Source organism: Staurois parvus, unplaced genomic scaffold (assembly GCF_062004578.1).
Source record: "Staurois parvus isolate SC_StPar_1 unplaced genomic scaffold, SC_StPar_1.0 ptg000124l, whole genome shotgun sequence".
In the NCBI taxonomy this organism is placed as follows: domain Eukaryota; kingdom Metazoa; phylum Chordata; class Amphibia; order Anura; family Ranidae; genus Staurois; species Staurois parvus.
Genome location: NW_028317920.1, coordinates 2,857,501 through 2,870,139, shown reverse-complemented (window position 1 = coordinate 2,870,139; position 12,639 = coordinate 2,857,501). Strand labels below are relative to the sequence as shown.

The following is a 12,639-nucleotide window of genomic DNA, read 5'->3' as shown; positions in this document are numbered from 1 at the left end:
CGCCGTAGTGAACGCCATTAGAATAGCAATGCTGCTTGAAGAACGAGAAATGGGAATATATATTTTATTAAGTGCAATTGGAATACAGCTCTATAGACAGGGAAAGAATAGATCATGTTAAATGTCTGCATGGATCAGTCCATCCACAACTGATATTTCAATTGTTGGTAGATGCTGGAGATATAACCCCCCCCCCCCCCCAGTCATTTCTGTCTCTCCGGGATGCTGTTAGTGAGGACTCTGTGTTTAACCTTCCATGGCGGTATGATTATTTCAGATTTGTGGTGCTGAAAGCGGTACCATTATTTTGCATGGAAATATGTAGTTTTTTTATTGTAGGCCTGTAATTTTTAGGAATAACTCACTGAAATCTGTCCGAACAAGAGTCTAGTAAACATCCCGGGTAGGATAAAATTTGAAACACGAAATCATAAATTATAATTTAATAAATAATCATAAAAAATAATAATATAATAATAATAAATTTAATTCAATAATATAATCAAACCAAAAACACTGAAATTTGAAATAGAGCGCCAAGTTCGCACATCACTGAGCAAAGTCGCAAAATTGTTTTCAGTGTCTGATGATGAATTTCCCCCACGAATCATTATCACTCAATTCTGCAAGTGGTTCTGATTTACTATCGCTGTTCTCTAGTCGGTCTAAAACCGCTTTTGACCTAAAGGGATGCTTTCTGGATGCCATGGACTTTTCTAAGTTTCCAGGCAGAACGAACAGTAAAAATGCAGACGGGACAGAACAAATCACTCAGGACAAAATGTATGTGAAATGGGTTGAAACAGCAATGTTTTACTATGTAAAATTTCGTTTTGAAAAAAATGAAATTTTTAAAAAAATTTTCAAATTTCCCGCCGCCACCGCCGCCCGTACGTCCCAACGTCACAGGGACCGGAACATAGAAGCCGGATTCCGGCATCAGCCGGAGGAGATGGCCGGGGACGCTGCAGGGGACACATCGCGGGAGCGAAGGACAAGGTAAGTGCTGCAGGGACTCCCTATGCAGCGCCGCATGGTAAGCCCGAGTGTAGTTCGGGGTTACCGCTTTTGGTACAGAAACTTTACCCCGAGCTACACTCGGGAATACCGCCAGGGAGGTTAAAGCAGTATTAAACCCAAAAGTAAACATTTATTATATTGCAGCTTACCAATTCTTAGATGTGATTGCTGCATTAGTTTTCTTTTTTAGGCTTCTTTTTCACCTGGTGATCTGTCCAGTAGTGTATTAGGCCCCTTTAACATGGGTGTTCCGTATGTTTATACCCATGTATTTCTATGGACTAGCGGATGTAAACGGATGATCATCTGTTTACATCCATGCACTGCATTTTTTATTATTTATTAAGCTGCAATATAATACTTTTTGGGTTTCAGGTTTAATGCTGCTTTAAGCTTTTGATGGAGTTGGGAAGAGTTTATGTCATGTGTTTATTGCTGTGTGTGACCCCCATTGCAGAGATTTTCCATTACTTCCTACAGGACAAAATTAGTGGCAGAGGGGATGGGTGATGTCATCAGGACATTAAAGAAAGAACAGCAAATAAATGACTGTCAGAGGTTCTAATCCTCCCCAGTTCCACTAGAAATGTGTTTTTGCTTCTGTCTGCTTTCCTGTTTTAGGCTCCATGTGCACGGGATGTTTGGAAAACACTTTTGAACGATGGAAACTGACTGCTGGAAAACGTAGGTTAAAAATAGTCTGATTAGCCATGTTTGCATACCGCGTTTATGCGCATTTATGTGCATTTGAGTTTAGAAGTGTTTTTAAAAGATAACCTCAGGAAACCTTCCCAAAATGCCCAGAATGTACTGAAAAACAGTAAACAATTAACTATTTCAGACATTTTGAGAAAAATAGAGAGAGCAGAAGCAGAGAGAGCAGTATGTGTTGAGATGACCTGTCTTTTCTGGTTGTATTCACTATGGATCCCATCATGAGCATAATGCGGCGCGTTCTACCATTGTTTCCTTCATGTGAAACTTGAAACTGACTGCGCTGGTGTACCGGGTCCATTGGAATACATGGAAAACGCTTTGCATGCATTTCTGATGATGAAAAAAGGCTCTGGACAGCATCTGGATATGGAACAGTTAAAAAAAAGCTTCTAAACGCAAACGCTTATAAACACGGTTAGCCGCGTTTACACACATTTATAAGCGTTCAAACCGTTGATAAAATCTACTCCTGAACCCAAGTTTGGTGCATTCAAAAAACCGACTGTAAACGACGATGTGTACATGGACACATAGGAAAACATTAGGGAGAGTTCAGGGGCTGCTAAAAAAAAACGCAGAAAAGCCCCTAAACGTGAGTTTATCAGCTGCTCTTTGAGATTTCATATTACTTCCACACCACTGTGTTCAAAAGTTACAAAAAAAAAAAGAAGTTTTGGTTGGATTTTGGATTTCAAAGTAGAAGCAATGTTCACATTGTTGTAGGTCGCTCCACAACAACGATCTTCATATATGTCAGCCCTCCTTTAACCACATGCCGCCCAGCCACTGTATAAATACGGCGGCAGGGCGGCACGGCTGGGCAAAAGCACGTTTTAAAACGTGTGTTTTGTAAACAGGTAGGGAGCGCGCGTGAGGCGCGCCACCGCCCTATCTGTTCTGCCGATCACAGCCGCGGATGTCAGTCGCCGGGTCACAGCCAGTCGTTATTGGTTATGTCCCAGTGATCAGCGGCAATCGCTGACAGAGAGCACAGCTGCAGTAGCTGTGCTTTCTGTCAGTTCCCTGACAGCTCCAGGACACGCTGATCGGGACAGAAGAGTTTCTCTCTCCTGATCAGCGGTGTTCCCTGCAGTACACACCCCCGCCCCCTAGTAAAACACCCCCCTCACATAGTTAACCCTTTCCCTGAATAATAAACTTAACCCCTTCCTCCCCAGTGCCGTTAGTACAGTGTCAGTGTTTTTTTTTTTGCACTGATCACTGTATTGGTGTCACTGGGGATGTCAGTGACCCCAAGTCAGTACCCCCCAATGTCAGAATGTCCGCCGCAGTCCCGCCATAAGTCAGAAGGTATAATGGGGGTGTATAATAAGTCCCTGATCACCACCATAAGTCGCTGATCGCCGCCATTATTAGTATAAAAAAAAATAAAAATCCCAGTATCTTTCCCGCCATTTGTAAACGCTATAACTTTCACGTAAACCAATTAATTTACACGTATTGGGTTTTTTTTTTTAGCAAAGACATGTCGCAGAATGCATTTTGGCAGAAATTTATGACTAAATTTGATTTTTCAATTTTTTTTTACTGGACATGTTTTATAGCAAAAAGTCCAAAATATTGTTTTTTTTTCCCTCAAAATTGTCAGCCTTTTTTTTTATAGTGCAAAAAATAAAAACCGCACAGGTGATCAAATACCACCGAAAGAAAGCTCAATTTGTGGGAAAAAAAAGAATGTAAATTTCATTTATGTACCGTATTGCATGACCGCGCAATTGTCTGTTAAACTAGCGCAGTGTTGTATAGCAAAAAAATGGCGTAAATTGCAGTATTTATACCATAGTTTGTAGACGCTATAACTTCCACACAAAGCAATCAATATACACTTATTGGGATTTTTTTACCAAAAACATGGAGCAGAATACATTTTGGCCTAAATTTATAACCAACTTTGAGTTTACTATATATTTTTTATAGCTGAAAGTAAAAAATATTGTTTTTCTTCAAAATTTTTGCCCTTTTTTTGTTTATAGCGTGAAAAATAAAAAGCGCACAGGTGATCAAATACCACCGAAAGAAAGCTCTATTTGTGTGAAAAAAAGGACGTAAATTTCGTTTGGGTGCAGCATTGCATGACTGCGCAATTATCAGCTGAATTAGTGCAGCGCCGAGTAGCAAAAAGAGGCCTGGTCATTAAGGGGGGTAAATCCTCAGGAGGGCAAGTGGTTAACAAAACCATAACAGTCTTCTGCTGCCAAAAACATCAGCTGCCTCCACAGCACAGTTGTCCAAAATGCGTCACAACGACGAAAACCGGCACCGACACGACAAGTCCGGGTCCTGCACGGCTATTTTAAACCCTTTTACGCAACTTGCACATGACGTTTGTTCTGCTTTCTAGAAACCACAATGAGAAAATTGGTTGTTTGAATATTCTAACCCAAAACAGGTGTTTGTTTGTTTCTTTACTTTTATTTTTCTTATAACTTTTTTAATGTGAAAGTGTCGTTAACCCCTCGCCTACCGGGCACTTTTACCCCCTTTGTGCTCAGGCCAAGTTTTAGCTTTCAGTGCTGTCGCACTTTGATTGACAATTGTGCGGTCATGCAACACTGTACCCATATGACATTTTTATCATTTTTTTCCACACAAGTAGAGCTTTCTTTTGGTGGTCGTTAATCGTCACTGGGGGTTTTATTTTTTGCAGTATAAACAAAAAAAGAGCAAAAAAAAAAGTTTTCTTTGTTTCTATTATAACATTTTTTCAAACAAGTCATTTTTCTCCTTCACTGATGTGCTTTGATGAGGCTACACTGATAGGCAGCACTGACGGGCACAGATGAGGTGGCATGGATAGGCAGCACTGACGGGCACAGATGAGGTGGCATGGATAGGCAGCACTGACGGGCACAGATGAGGTGGCATGGATAGGCAGCACTGACGGGCACAGATGAGGTGGCATGGATAGGCAGCACTGACGGGCACAGATGAGGTGGCATGGATAGGCAGCACTGACGGGCACAGATGAGGTGGCATGGATAGGCAGCACTGACGGGCACAGATGAGGTGGCATGGATAGGCAGCACTGACGGGCACAGATGAGGTGGCATGGATAGGCAGCACTGACGGGCACAGCTGAGGTGGCATGGATAAGCAGCACTGACGGGCACAGATGAGGTGGCATGGATAGGCAGCACTGACGGGCACAGCTGAGGTGGCATGGATAAGCAGCACTGACGGGCACAGATGAGGTGGCATGGATAGGCAGCACTGACGGGCACAGATGAGGTGGCATGGATAGGCAGCACTGAGGGGCACAGCTGAGGTGGCATGGATAAGCAGCACTGACGGGCACAGATGAGGTGGCATGGATAGGCAGCACTGACAGGCACAGATGAGGTGGCATGGATAGGCAGCACTGACGGGCACAGATGAGGTGGCATGGATAGGCAGCACTGACGGGCACAGATGAGGTGGCATGGATAGGCAGCACTGACGGGCACAGATGAGGTGGCATGGATAGGCAGCACTGACGGGCACAGATGAGGTGGCATGGATAGGCAGCACTGACGGGCACAGATGAGGTGGCATGGATAGGCAGCACTGACGGGCACAGATGAGGTGGCATGGATAGGCAGCACTGACGGGCACAGATGAGGTGGCATGGATAGGCAGCACTGACGGGCACAGATGAGGTGGCATGGATAGGCAGCACTGACGGGCACAGCTGAGGTGGCATGGATAAGCAGCACTGACGGGCACAGATGAGGTGGCATGGATAGGCAGCACTGACGGGCACAGCTGAGGTGGCATGGATAAGCAGCACTGACGGGCACAGATGAGGTGGCATGGATAGGCAGCACTGACGGGCACAGATGAGGTGGCATGGATAGGCAGCACTGAGGGGCACAGCTGAGGTGGCATGGATAAGCAGCACTGACGGGCACAGATGAGGTGGCATGGATAGGCAGCACTGACAGGCACAGATGAGGTGGCATGGATAGGCAGCACTGACGGGCACAGATGAGGTGGCATAAATAGGCAGCACTGACGGGCACAGATGAGGTGGCATGGATAGGCAGCACTGACGGGCACAGATGAGGTGGCATGGATAGGCAGCACTGACGGGCACAGATGAGGTGGCATGGATAGGCAGCACTGACGGGCACAGATGAGATGGCATGGATAGGCAGCACTGATGGATATTGATAAGTGACACTGATGAGGTGGCAATGGTGGGCAATGATGAGGAGGCACTGATATGCAGCAATGATAGGCACTGACTGGCAGCACTGACTGATGGCACTGACTGGCGGCACTGATGAGGGCACTGCAGGGCCCTGATGATCAGTGCCGATCTGCTCTGTGACAGTTGCCGGTTATTAGTAGTACTTTCCTCACGCTGTGACAGTGTGAGGAAAGTGCTGCCGATAAACGGCAACTGCATTTACCGGTGATCTGTTGTGTCATTGGACACAGCTGATCACATGGTAAAAGGTCACTGTGATTGGCCTTTTACCTCATCATGTGTAGGACACAGCAATCACAGAGATTGCCGGGTGCGCACCGCTGGGGGCGTGCAGGAGGGCGCTTTCTGGGAGGACGTCATGTACAACCGTGCTGGAGCCATCATTCGGCTATAGCACAGTTCACAAGTGGTTAAACCCAAAAACAAGTATTACATATATTGCAGTTTACCAATCCTTAGATGCGCTGGCTGCATTAGTTTTCTGTTTAAGGCTTTCTTTCCCTTTTTGCTCTCCTGGTGATCCGGCCAGTAACACACTTCTTGTCTCACCCTAGGTTCACACCTAAGCGTTTTCTGCAGCATTTTACAGTCCACTTAACATGATTTCCTATGGCACATGTCCACACCTGTTCTGTGCTTCTCCTCCCCCAGTCTGAGCCCTGCTGTACAGGGATTGTAATAGTCTGATACTAAATTCACATATCTACACTACCTGCATTCTAAAAATATTTTTTAATGATATATTAATGAATACAGAGCTGCATAACTCTGTATATTTTATATCAGCTTTAATACTGTTACACACGGGCAGCCAAGGGGCAATAGAAGTAGGCAGTTGAGCCATGGTTTTACCACCCTCAACCACCCACCTAAACACAGACATGCAGCCGTTCAGTGCTGTACGCATGCCATGGCTACACAATTTATGTCACATCAAAAATTAAACTCCCTGTCATGTTTGGTGGGTTTTACCACCCTGCAACTGTGTGCAATGAAACTTTTGAGGGTTAAACTGCCATCTGAAGAGCAATCCACCACCGATTCACTGTAACCGTAGAAGCTACCACTTCTGTTCACCTTCGTTGGATAATGCTAGCATCCTGGCCAGGGGCGGACTGACAACTCATGGGGCCCCCGGGCAATAGGGGATCATGGGGCCCCCGGGCAATAGGGGATCATGGGGGCCCTGTGTCCTTGCCCAAACTCAAAAAAGCCTATGAAAACGGTACCAGGGGCATCTCATGGGGCCCCCTACTGACCCCGGGCCCTCGGGCAGTGCCCGAGTTTCCAAATGGTCAGTCCGCCCCTGATGCTGGCCATTATGCTGATCCTCCAGCTTCACTATTTTCTATCTTAATGACCTGAATCAACTATACAAATCAGGAAAGCTGAAAGGAAAGTTGGAAGTTCTTAGTCACATACTTGTTCCTGGCCAGTGGCTCAAAGATTTGAAGCCAAAGTATCAGCATGACAGCCAGGCAATTAGGAGGAGGGGAGGGCAGTGGCTGCCTCCATGCTTCCCCTATGACATGTTCCCATTGGATATTCTCTGTAGCCTGCACTCATTGTTGGAATTATTATTCTCCTTTGCTGCCCTCTAGTGATGAAATAGAGCATTGCGGTCATGAGAAGAAGACACTATATGGGAATTTACAGGTAGGACAAGTGACATCCTATATTGATAAAATGATGCAATTTTATTAGTGTATGTACTCATATCAATATACACATTCATAATATTGGATCATTTTTTAAGTATAACATTTGTAGGATGTCACTTTTGTGCCTTAAAGGTCCTATATAGTTTTTTTTTCCATACTCCCTCCTAGATTGTAAGCTCGAAAGAGCAGGGCCCTCGAACCCCTCGTGTATCACATTGTATTGGTATTGTTCTGTCACATGTTCTGTCCCCCTTTGTAATGTACAGCGCTGAGCGAACTATTGGCACTTTATAAATACTGTATAATAATAATAATAATACTAGGGATATGGTAGATCCCAAAAGGGGCAAGATTCCTTAGAATCCATATTTCTAATTATTCTAAATAGAGTGTGCCCAAGATGGCCGCCTCTCCTCCTATAGTACTTTGAGTCCTCAGGGAGAAATGTGCTACAGAAACACAAATTAAATTTTAATTAATTAAAAATACATATTTTAAGCGGAGTTACAGTTGAATTAAAAAAAATATATAAGTCAACAGCTTCAAAAATTGTAGCTGCTGACTTTTAAAATACAGATTCTTACCTGTCCCTCGATCCAGCGGTGTCCTCACCATGCCTGGTTTCACCGGTCGTCTTCTCTCCCCAGAGCTGGTATCTTCAGTGTGGGCACCCGGCTGTGACAGCTTGCACATGCGCGAGAAGCACTATAATGCGCTTTGTGAATGGCCCCATCGTCTTCTGAGACCTGTCACGTGTTCCAGAAGACTACAGGGAGGGAGGGGAGGACAACTTCTGACCATCTCTTGTATCATGTCCCCAGACTCTGACCTTCTCTTGTATCATGTCCCCAGTCTCTGACCATCTCTTGTATCATGTCCCCAGTCTCTGACCTTCTCTTGTATCATGTCCCCAGTCTCTGACCTTCTCTTGTATCATGTCCCCAGACTCTGGCCATCTCTTGTATCATGTCCCCAGACTCTGGCCATCTCTTGTATCATGTCCCCAGACTCTGGCCATCTCTTGTATCATGTCCCCAGACTCTGGCCATCTCTTGTATCATGTCCCCAGACTCTGACCTTCTCTTGTATCATGTCCCCAGACTCTGACCATCTCTTGTATCATGTCCCCAGACTCTGATCATCTCTTGTATCATGTCCCCAGACTCTGATCATCTCTTGTATCATGTCCCCAGGCTCTGACCTTCTCTTGTATCATGTCCCCAGACTCTGACCATCTCTTGTATCTTGTCCCCAGACTCTGATCATCTCTTGTATCATGTCCCCAGGCTCTGACCTTCTCTTGTATCATGTCCCCAGACTCTGACCTTCTCTTGTATCATGTCCCCAGACTCTGACCATCTCTTGTATCATGTCCCCAGACTCTGACCTTTTCTTGTATCATGTCCCCAGACTCTGATCATCTCTTGTATCATGTCCCCACTCTCTGACCTTCTCTTGTATCATGTCCCCAATCTCTGATCATCTCTTGTATCAGGTCAGCAGTCTCTGCCCATCTCCTGTACCATGTCCACAGTCTCTGACCATCTCCTGTATTATGTCCATTTTCTGATTGTCTCTTGTATCTTGCCTGTATTCTCTGACCATCTCCTGTATAATGTCCACAGTCTTTGACCATCTCTTGTATCATGTCATTAGTCCTTGATTATATCCTGTTGTGTGTTTGTTGTCTCTGAAGCTGAATATTCACTGAATTGTATGTGAATATAACATTGTATATTTTGAAGCTGTGGTGGCTCTATTAGTTTATTACTGCAAAGAAAGAAAACAAATGCAAAGGCCTGCATATCCTGGCCACAAAAGGATAGACCCTATGCACACTTGGAACACTCTCCATTATGTTCTCTCTTTAGCTGGATTATCACACTCCTCCTAAGGGAGCCCCTGCTTAAACATGTATTGCAATATGTGTGAACTAAAAATCCCTATTTTTTATTGCAAAGTTTACTGGAAAGGGTATATAGCAGTGTGCAGAGGGTTCTTCTAGAATCTTAAGTGTTAAAATGTGGTTAGACCCCTTTAGCCCCTGATAAATCATGTACAAGCTATTGGGATATGAGCACAGGTATATCTTGTTTCTGTTGACAAGGTCCTACTCACAATATCCAGGCAATGTCCTCCAGCAGAAATCCTTTAGGAAACCACTCTAGTTCTTGAGCCAGTAGCTGCTGAGGCCCAGACTACAAATCTTCTCTCACACTAGTTACCTCCCAGGGGCAGCAGCCCCAGAAGAACTGGAACCCTCCCTGCAGAGGAAAGATCACTCTGGAAAGGCCTCCTAAATATATATCACCTTCCTCAGCCACCTTCTGGGTGCCTTCTTCCTGGGATTGGCTGGGTTCTGATAAATATTCATAAATCAGTGGTTGACCCTCCTATTCTATTTTCTGGAAGACTCCTCCAGAAGCAGACAGAAGCAATCAACCATTGATCTTGGGGAAATCCTGACCAGACAAAAAAAAAACCAAGCAAATAATTGCTTCATTGAATACAGTGTCAAAAATTAAATTTAACTTTTTGGCAGGTCACTATATATGCAAAAAACAAAAAACCGGTTGTGGCAAAAGGGATTGATAAAAGAAGTTCCTGAAGATGGAGGTTCTGGTGGGAAGTATCTCTATAGAGACCAATAATGTTCTAGGTATTACAATTACGACTACCTTTACAGGCTCTAAGGACGTATCCAGTGAAAAAGGTTAGGCATCTTGCTGGATTTTCCCTGTCTAATCCTACAGCTGAGTCTCTCCATAATTTGGGATGTGTGCCTCCTTATCATACTTGCATGGAAGATAAATACTCATACCATCAAGAACTCAACCAGTGTCGTAAGTGACTATTAGGTCAGGGATTCATTTTAAATTTATGATGGACTTTTCATGAATATCTTGTTAGTTTTAAAACCTTTGTACCATTTGAGGTGATCTTCAATATGGAATGTAGTTTCTTGGTCAATATATATTGAGACTTTGAGCTCTCTTGTCTATACCATGAATGTATGTTGGGTAGGTGCAGAAAGGTGCAGCGGGCAGAAAGCATATAGAGTCCCAATTTGCCAGTAACAATGTGTTACAGAACTAGTAAAACAGTACAAACAGAGCCGGCGGGAGATTCACCAACCGGGGCACTCACATCAGTCCAATACAGAGAACACAGGATGTAGGTTCCACTGCAGATAGCATCTGTCATGAGGAGTGGAGTGTGACTTGTCTGGTCCGACCCAATGGGGAGCTTCCTGAGAAAGTAGATGTAGCCCCTACTCTTTCCCTGCCCAACTGGAACCTTTCCCTGCCATTAATAATGTCCCTGACAGATTTTTTTTTTTTTTTTTTTTAAGTCCGCAAACGTGCAACTATAACGAAAAAACCCGTAAGTGTTCACAAAAAAAGTGCAAGTGCAAAACACCACACGAAAAAGTGCACTTAGGGGTGTGCTGTGTCCTACCCCTAAAGGGGCTTGGACCGCTTACCCTGATCCCCCGGGGCACGAAGCTCCTGACGGGGACAAGGTTCCCAATTGGTCCTCCTGGCCAAAAGGCCTGGTGGACCACCGTTCCCTATGCCCAGCCAAAGCCGGACATCCAGTACTAGGCGAGGAGGCTCTCCCGAAGAAGAGCCTCCTAGGGATCAGGGGAGGAAGGAACGGTATGGCCACACATCCTCCCCCTAGACTTCAGGGTAGGCCCGAGGACCCACACCCTCCATCCGGGAAAAACACACACATAAGGCAAAGGAAAAAGTGACAAACGTGGGAGTGCATAATAAATAAATAAGGTAAAGTAAATAAAATAAAAAAATGGTACCGTGCCGAAATGTGCACAGACCAGGCCCTGAGGCCCGTAGCAAAAATTGCCCTGGACTTAGCCAAAAGGCCTGGTCCTTAGGGCGCTGTGCAAAAAGGAGTGTAAAAACAGTGACCAAGTGTCATTTTCACACCGTTGGGTCCCACACCCAAGTGTTACTAGTGACACCCCTGAGCGCATCTCCCCAGGGGGCACTGAGTTTGCTGACTTTTTGCCTTCCCAGCCCCTGGCCAGACCAAGGTAGCTTGTTCAAATCAGGAGGTACTGGGTCTTTCCAGTCTTCCCAGAGGAATTACTCCCGGGGCCCCAGCTTAACTCGTGGCGCTCCCCGGTTTCTGTCCCTCCGGTACTAGCCTTCCGGACCCCCATCATACCAGTGAGGGTACTATACAACAACCATCCCCGCAAAGCTAGAATGGTCGGGAGCACCCCCACTGGACACTGATAAGAACAGATACTACACTTGATCTTAGCCAAAAGGCCGAGAAGCGATAATGTCCCTGACAGATGGGTAACCTGCCCCAACACTTGCCACTCGAACAAAATGCACCAAAACCGGGGGGGTCACAGTCTTAAATAGACTTTGCCTGACCCAAGATGGCTGCTAGGGTCACATGGGGCAAGAGCATCCAACCAGATTACTGCCCTATGTGACCAATTAAGTCATAGAGAAACACAGCTTCCCTCCACTTCCTCTTCCTTGCTGCTGCAGTCCAGCACCACCTACAGTAGAGAAAACAGACTGCAACTTCCTACATGTAAGCCACCTGAGAAGCCACCTGAGAACCAGACTTATTTATGATCAGTTTTCCGAGCTTTTGCTCCTGTTCAACGATCAATTTGAATTCAGAGGGGTCTCAATCACAGTTTGTGGATATATGAGTTGATGCTTGGTGGTCTCTTGGAAATATCAATATACTAACATGTATGGGTTATATAATATGGGACAAATCCACCTGAAAGCATTTATATTCTTTCTTTTAAATGTTACATCAGAGAACTGTGGGAATCCTTTTTCTGATTCTACAGTTCTGTGAATCGGAGACTATGGAGTTCTCATCTCATGGCTGTGGACATTCATTAACACCAATGGAAGATTACATTTTCTTTTATAATGTTCTTTGGAATGACTGTATTTTTGATCATCTAGCAAACATCCCTTTGAAGCCACCTCTTACGGTATAAAAGAACCTGTGAGCTCTGTTCTATCACAA

General features: G+C 45.0%; 1 pseudogene; it reads right to left on the bottom strand.

Moving 5' to 3' along the window:
* Positions 1-11,802: 11,802 nt before the first annotated feature.
* Positions 11,803-11,918, bottom strand: LOC149467076 (U2 spliceosomal RNA; annotated as a pseudogene).
* Positions 11,919-12,639: the final 721 nt, after the last annotated feature.